The sequence below is a fragment of the Zootoca vivipara genome, chromosome 11 (assembly GCF_963506605.1).
Source record: "Zootoca vivipara chromosome 11, rZooViv1.1, whole genome shotgun sequence".
NCBI lineage: Eukaryota > Metazoa > Chordata > Lepidosauria > Squamata > Lacertidae > Zootoca > Zootoca vivipara.
Window position 1 is genome coordinate 12,055,520 of NC_083286.1, and position 8,432 is coordinate 12,063,951.

Here is an 8,432-nt window from a genome sequence, read left to right on the forward strand (position 1 = left end):
TGTGCGCAGACGTAGAGTTTTGCCCAGCGTCCTTTTCGGCTAATGGCCAAGGCTCTTCATTTTCATTGAAAATAATGAAAAGTGAATTAATCCGTTCCAGATGGGTTCGCGGCGTTCATAAACCGAAAATTCATAAACCGATGTGTTCATAAACCGAGGTTCCACTGTACATGTACAATTGCTGCCACACCCTCTGTAGAATGATTCTTCTGACAACATTTGACACAGATTGGCAGTGCCTGTCCACTTTGACCTTAGCAGATGGCTAACCTCCCCCCACCAAGCCATTTTCTCAGCATAGTAATGGGTACTGTAACGGGGAGGGCTTACAGAGAACAGCCCCCCCTCATCCGAAGCAGCTCGTCTCCCAGCAGTCATGAGAGCGAAGGGTCGGAGGGAGGGAGTCAGGAAACGGAAAGAGAGTGCCAGGGCTCTGGCAACATCCAGGAGCCCCCACTCCATCGGCAGGGAGAGAGGGAGGGGGAAAGAGAGGACAGGAATCAGTCAGACCGGAGACCTTCCCCCCCCCCCGACGCCGGAATTGAGGAGGAGGAGGAAAGGGAGGCGCTTCTCAGTTCTGAGGCTTTTATGTTGGTCCAGAACGTGAAGGGGGGCAGTGCAGGAATCTGACTCGAGCGAGTAGTCATGAAACCAGCAGTTCGTTACACTGTAAATAATGTGCACCAATAAAAGCTTCTGAAAGACAAGCATGTGGAAGGTCAAGAGTAGTCACAACAACCCTGACAGGTACAAAGACACATATACTAGAATATGGTGTGCATTAAAAATAATATATTCATGAAAATAACATACAAGCATGAAGTATATTGGGGGAAATTGTTTTTGGGGGGGGAAATGTGTGTGAGGCAAAATTGCATACAAAGTGTCTGCATTGGGGAAAATTTGCACTAAGATTGTGACGAATTTTCATGAGCACTTATTTTTTTATTTAAAAGCAAGTAATGTGGAAATGAGAAGTGGAAAGAAATGGAAATGGGCAGTTCTTCACGTCCCTAGCCAGGGCTGAGTCAGGCCAAGAAAATCTGTTTTGGTATGGATTGCCCCTAGCGATAGGGCAATGTCTAATGCTTTCCCCAGCTGTTCTTTATTCAGAAAGAAAGCCAAGCTATTCACTTCCCTAGTGCCAGTATGGAGAGACCTTTTTTTAGGAAGGTCATTGGTTTCTAGTGGCTTCATTAAAAAAACAAAACAACCCCACTGATCTTATTGATTTATCTATTTCTCCTTTGTTGCTTGTTTCTTCTTTTAATAATGCTGCATCCAGTGTTTTTTCTTTGTATTCAATCTAATGGAGATGAAAGAAAAGGGAGGCAATTTTTGCTAATCCACACACAAACATCCCTGCACCCCTGAAAATCTGTTGCAAATACACGAGGAGCCCTCTGGAGCAGCTTGGAAGATGGTGTGCCCCCTCCCCTCTTCTTCCATTAACGGCAGCTCCTCTTGAATAAAATATTCTTCCACAGAATGTCAGTAAGGGATGCAACACATTAAGCTAAAATAATTCAGTGCTCAACTATAAATAAAACTTAAAACAGCAGGAGCAACTTTACTGAGCATTCAAAACACAGGTAGATAAAATATTTTTGGGTTGGCATTTTCAACTCATCAAACCAGGGGCCTGGTGAGGAGCCATAGGAAGAGTATGCTTTATAGAGGCATTACGGCAGGCATCCCCAAACTTTGGCCCTCCAGATGTTTTGGACTACAATTCCCATCATCCCTGACCACTGGTCCTGTTAGCTAGGGATCATGGGAGTTGTAGGCCAAAACATCTGAAGGGCTGCAGTTTGGGGATGCCAAGGCCCCATGACCCCATTGCCCCCTATGTAACGAATAACCATGCAAGATAGCAGCATATAGATTTGAGTTCAAATAGGCCCTGATTTGGTGGGACACTCTCTCACAGGAGACCAGGGCCCTGCGGGATTTGACATCTTTCCGCAGGGCCTGCAAGATGGAGCTGTTCCGCCTGACCTTTGGGCTGGACTCAGTCTGACCCCTGTGTTTTCCTCCCGTATGGTTTTGATTTGGGCTACTTTAAAATGAGGCTGCATTTTTTAAAAATTAATTCAATTTAAACTGTATTTTAACCTGTATTTTAATTAATTGTTTTTCTTTCTTTTTAATTTTACTGGTGTTAGCCGCCCTGAGCCCGGTTTTGACTGGGGAGGGTGGGGTATAAATAAAAATTTATTAATGTTATTATGATTATTAACTTGATTTGCTACAGATGTGAAAGGTTGGGCATAGGCATTGGGGTCACGAAGAGTCAGACACGACTAAACAACTAAACAACAACAAGGCATTGAGAGAAGCCCTTTATTCAGCCCATCTGCTGGGAGTGTATCTAAGGGTAAAGCACATTTTGCGGGGAGCCCTATGGCCTACATCAAATAGGGGCACCCCAAGGGGTCCACTTTGATGAGTGCTATGGCCCTAGCCTTCACCTGGATGCCAGACGGAAATAACTCCTCACAGATCCCTTTAACAGGATACCATTAACCAAGGAGGGGCAGGCAAAGGCTACAAACTTCCCTCCAGCCAAGACTTAGCCTTACCAAATGCCTAACCACCAATCGAAACAGTCAAGGCTCGCCGCCAACCCCTTCACACCTGCAACCATCCCTTTATGCCCTCAACTAGATTGTCTAGCCAAATCTGGTTGCCTAATTCAGATAGGTGCACCCCACTGCTGTGATATAAGGTCTCCTGGTTAAACAGGGAGCGGTTGGCACTGTGGTCTAAACCATGGAGCCTCTAGGGCTTGCTGATCAGAAGGCCAGCAGTTCGTGTCCACACAATGGGGTGAGCTCCCACTGCTCTGTCCCAGCTCCTGCCAACCTAGCAGCTCGAAAGCATGCGAGACGAGTGCAAGTAGATAAATAGGTACCACTGTGGCAGGAAGGTAAATGGCATTTCCATGCGCTCTGGTTTCCGTCACGGTGTTCTGTTGCACCGGAAGCGGTTTAGTCCTGCTGGCCACATGACCTGGAAAGCTGTCTGTGGACAAACACTGGCTCCTTTAGTCTGAAAGCAGAGGTGAGCATCGCATCCCATATGCACCTTTGACTAGACTTAACCGTCTTTATCTGGTTTTTTTTTACCCTGGTCAAATGTAATGCCAGAGTGCCAAATCACCCTGCCATTAATGCCTTATGGCTTTATTTCTGTCTCGATCAATGCCTGCTGGGTATGGATACTTATGCCATTGCTGCCTCTCAAGCAAATTGGACCAAACAATGACCACATTTGGGAATACTGGTAGGAGCTGCTGCTTATTTTGATGCCCATGTCCCCAACTACTCCAAATGTTCAAACAATTCAAAGGACAAAAGGCTAACATTTGTAACTTAAAACGTTTATTTTGTATACCTTATATACAGAATATCACGGAAAACATAGAAACTTGTAGGCACAAATTACATGTTAACTGTGGCTGAATAAAATATTAGATATAATGAAACTGCAACAATAAATACATCTGAATGATAACTATATAGCTCAGCTTATGCACTTATATAAAATCCATGCTTTGTGAATAGCGTACATGTCCATATTATGTTTTCATGATGCTGAAATTCCTTGAAAGATTTAAACATGTCAGTGTGTGTGTGTGTGTGTGTGTGTGTGTGTGCATTTTCAAATATCTCATGTCTATTAGCATCACACTTGGAAATAAACCACAAACTGGAATAAAGCTGTACAACTAATTTCCCCCACTAAGAGTTTCTTCCATCTATCCAAAAGACAAAACAAAACCACCCCACCTTATACCAGTTATAGCAAAAACAAATATTTTGATAAACTCACATGTATGTAAAATCTATTATAAATTACAAGGACAATGGAAGGGTACAATATAAAATATATCCACCTTAGAATTACTGGTCCAGGAATAAATATTGCTTCTATACTAGCCCTGCACAGATAAATGCAAGGCAATAAAACATAGTCATGGCTTATTATATTGTTTGGAGAGTGGGGTCAACAAGGAACAAAAAGCTATTACATGTAACAGTGAATTGTTTGCCAGAGCCTTATGTGTCTGAAATAGCTTTTTCCAAGGCAAGATAGATGTCTAAATTTGATTCTTTAGGTTTCATTGGTGCAAATGGATTAGGACTGCAATCACTGGCTGCGTTTAGGGATTAGGCAAACCTTCCTTCACATTATATAATATAAGCTGCAATGAAGTTAAGAAGGCTTTGTAACAGCTTTCTCTTTGAGGATTCCATGCATTTGCCCTACAATAAATTATCAGAAGTTCAAAAGATACTTCTGTTGCTGCAGAGGGTGAAATGGCAGGCTTGTACACTGTGTGCTCCCTTAGCGTTCAGGTGCATTCATTGCCATTAGATGTTGTGCATATATTCCCACTTTCTTGGGTTCCCCCCCCTCCTTAGTTGGTTGGACTCTTGTTTCATTTGCATTGTTTTGTTACTGCATACCCTCCAACGTTTATCTGAAGGTAAAGGTAAAGGACCCCTGACAGTTAAGTCCAGTTGCAGATGACTCTGGGGTTGCAACGCTCATCTCGCTTTACAGGCTGAGGGAGCTGGTGTTTTTGTCCACAGACAGTTTTTCTGGGTCATGTGGCCAGCAGGACTGAGCCGCTTCTGGTGCAATGGAACACCCAAAACAGAGCAGCACATGGAAACACCATTTACCTTCCCACCGGGTACCTATTTTAAGGTTATCATATTTTTTTCACTGAATCCAGGGACACTTCAACTTCGATGGATTTTGTATGGGGACTGATTTGTAAATCTGGGAACTGTCCCCGGGAAACGGGGACGTCTGGTAACCTTAACCTATTAATCTACTTGCACTTTTGGGTGTGCTTTCGAACTGCTAGGTTGGCAGGAGCTGGGACTGAGCTGGGACGGGAGCTCACCCCGTCGCGGGGATTCGAACCGCCAACATTCTGATCAGCAAGGCCAAGAGGCTCAGTGGTTTAGACCACAGCGCCACCCGCGCTGCACCTGATGAAAATAGGGAAGTCCTATTCAAATAATAATAATAATAATAATAATGTGCACAACAGTCCCTATATTAAACCCAACCAACTAAGAACAAAAATCCCAAGAAAGTACATCTAACAACAACAACGACAATTTATAGCCCAGCCATCTGACTGGGTTGCCCTGGCCAATCTGGGCAACTTCCAATATACTGTATATAAAAACATAATAAAACATTTAAAAACTTCCCTACACATGGCTGCCTTCAGATGTCTTCTAAAGGTTGTCCTTGGCTCAAGGCTCACATAACTCCATACCATCCATCATTTCACCAAGAAAAGTACGGATGTCCTACCATCTGTTGGAGGGTCTGTTGGTGCCTCCAACTTTCTTAGGCTTTAAAATAAATAGCAAAGAAATAAAACAGAGACCCTGGGAAAGGAGCCGAAACCTGGAAGAGGACCAGGAGAGCAATGCATGCTAAAGGCAGCCTCTAAATTCCAAAGAGGGACATTGATTTACTATGGGACACTTTTGAGCTCATGCAGTTTTGAGCTCATGCAAAGTGAGAGGGAATACTTTATCCAACTAGCTAGCTGCCTGTCTGTGGAGATTTTCATGATTTTCTATTGCTTGGGGTGGAGAAAGCAACACATCAGCTCCGAGTGGATGGCCACAGCCAGCCACGAGTCAATCCCCCAGCAGTTTTGATGCTTTTCATAAGTTAGTCCTGAGATTCCTATTCAAGATGCCCATTCACTTCAAATGCTGTATATAGCCTGTTATTTTTTAACATCAGGCTACATGATGTCTCACATAATACGTCTTTCTTTTGGTTTGTCACTTTTCTTAATCGAATCCCAAATGGAAAAAGATGAAAACCTTTGCCAAAGTGCTGGCTTACAGACAGAACAGACCAATTATGTGGTTATGTATTGAATTATTGCCTGGCTCAATGCTGTTGGATTTTCTGACAGCTAGAAAGAGGACTCACTCAGCAGAAAATGAGACAAACGTCTTGCATGCAGTTAGAAATGGTTTTAAAATGCTTGCTTCTAGGAGCAATCCCAATTCTGTGAAATCAAGAGGGGAGAGGGGGGAAGAAACTTGCTTTTGGGTACATTCTTTGGGTGAAGACACCCAAATGGATCCAGTGGTTTGCTTCCTCTGGAGAAGGAAACTCGTTGGATACAACCCATCTAGTCTACATGTTCAGGAAGCCATTTCAATAGACTTTGTTCCTCTGAAAACAAATGCTTCAGATCCCACTGAATGGGTGTCAAAACCATTTGCATAACTCTTCAGAACCTAAAATTAATCTGTAGACATTTAATCTGGAGCAAATACACAACATACTTCGTGTTTATGTGAACATCAGCAAAGAGGCTGTGTACCTACACGTGTATATTCTCAACAGATGTTCAGATTAAGATTGAACTGACATTTCTCCCAGTTTCCTGAAAATATTCCTGCCGTTAAAACAGGGGCTGATTTTCTGCCACTGTCCAGGGGGGAAGTGGATAAAAGAGGATTTGCTCCAAACCTTTTGAGAGATAGCTGTCCCTTACCGGTAAGATATTGTGGAGAAAGCCTTAGGCAGTTTCCCTCGGGCCACATTTCCCAGAATGCCCTGGGAGCGACAGGTTGTGACATGGTCTTGTTCCCAAGGCATTCTGGGAAACTGCAGAGAAAAACTGCACTTCTGTGAGTGGCACAGGGTTGGAGTCTTTTTTGGTTTCAAATTGATTCCATTGCCACCCAACAAATGATTGAAAAGTGCATCCTTCGGTGCATCAGGCCTTGTTAAGTCTCTCCTACATATTTCTCCTTGGACCATGAAAGGTAAACTGGCATAAACTGTGGCCTCATATTGCAGGCATCTGCTTGTCTGCAATTCTCTTTGTATTCAAGGATTAAAGGGTTCACAGCATTAAAGTATTTGTGAGCAATGCGTATTCCAATGCGAAGGATGCCTTCAAGTAGCTTTTGGGTGACATTTGAAATGTAATGTGCGTGCTATTTTTATAGACACTTAATTGCATTTTCCAGCTTTTGATACACACACTTGCCAAAATGTTAATATGTTCTGCTTCAAAGTAGCTCATTCTCCTCACGATGCAGCTTTTAGTTTTTAAAAAACAACAGCAGCAACATCTTGGTTTGACGCATGTACTTTACAGTTGTACCTCGTTTTGTGGCCGGAATCCATTCCAGAGCCTTGGCCACTAGCCGAAAAGGACGCAGGGCAAAACTCTACGTCTGCGCACATGCAGGGAGTGGTTTGAGCTTCTGCGCATGCATGAGCAGCAAACCCAAAAGTAACCCATTCCGGTACTTCTGGGCTTACCACGGACATTCGCCGGAATGGACGCTAGGCAAGGCAGACGTTCGCGGAGGTATTACAGTGGAACCTCGGTTTATGAACACCTCGGTTTACGAATTTTCGGTTTACGAACGCCGCGGACCCATCTGGAACGGATTAATTCACTTATTTTCAATGGGAAAGTTTGCTTCAGTTTATGAACCCTTCAGTTTATGAACAGACTTCCAGAACCAATTACACCCATGCTTCGGGTTAAGTACGCTTCAGGTTGAGTACTCTGCGGACCTGTCTGGAACGGATTAATCCACTTTCCATTACTTTCAATGGGAAAGTTCGCTTCAGTTTATGAATGCTTCAGTTTATGAAAAGACTTCCGGAACCAATTGTGTTCATAAACCGAGGTACCACTGTACTGTAATGAAAATGTCATTTGGCACAGAGGTTTTGCCCTGTCCCATTCAAGATTCGCAAACCATCAATTGCCCATCCTGAACCTGCACCTGCCAGCATATGAGATGCAGGTAATCCTGTGCTACTCCGTGGTGCCACAATTGACATGCGGGAAGGCTGGATTTGGAAACCTGTGTCTCATCACACATTCCCACCCCTCAGGGACTGTCCCCAGCCCTCCAGCTTAAAGAAGCAGGGATGATTACTGAGATCATTTTTTTCTGTCCTCAGAGAAAATACAGGACCTGATTTCTCCTAGCCAATCTGATGTTTGCTAAGAATAAAAAATGCGGAGGGGGGTGTTTACAGGTGCATGAGACTAATTCAACACTATGAATCCTTTGGAGAGTCAAATGCAATGAGTCTACTTCTGTATTATAAGATAAAAATAAAGAAATATATGGCTAGTTGAGTGTTATAGAAGATTTCACCCCTGGGTTCAAAAACGTTTTCCCTCCCCTTGCATCCTCATACCAGATAATTGTCATGCTACCCAGAAGCAGCTAATTGGCAATGTTCGATCTATTTGCAAAGGGGAGGTGGTCAGATTATGGCATCCCATGGGAGAGAATAATATTTGGTGCTGCATGATGTCACTGAGGCCTTGATATTTCATCAGGGGCACTAGGAAATTTACAAAGGTGAGGGGGGGGGAACCCCTTAGTTCAGTGTTC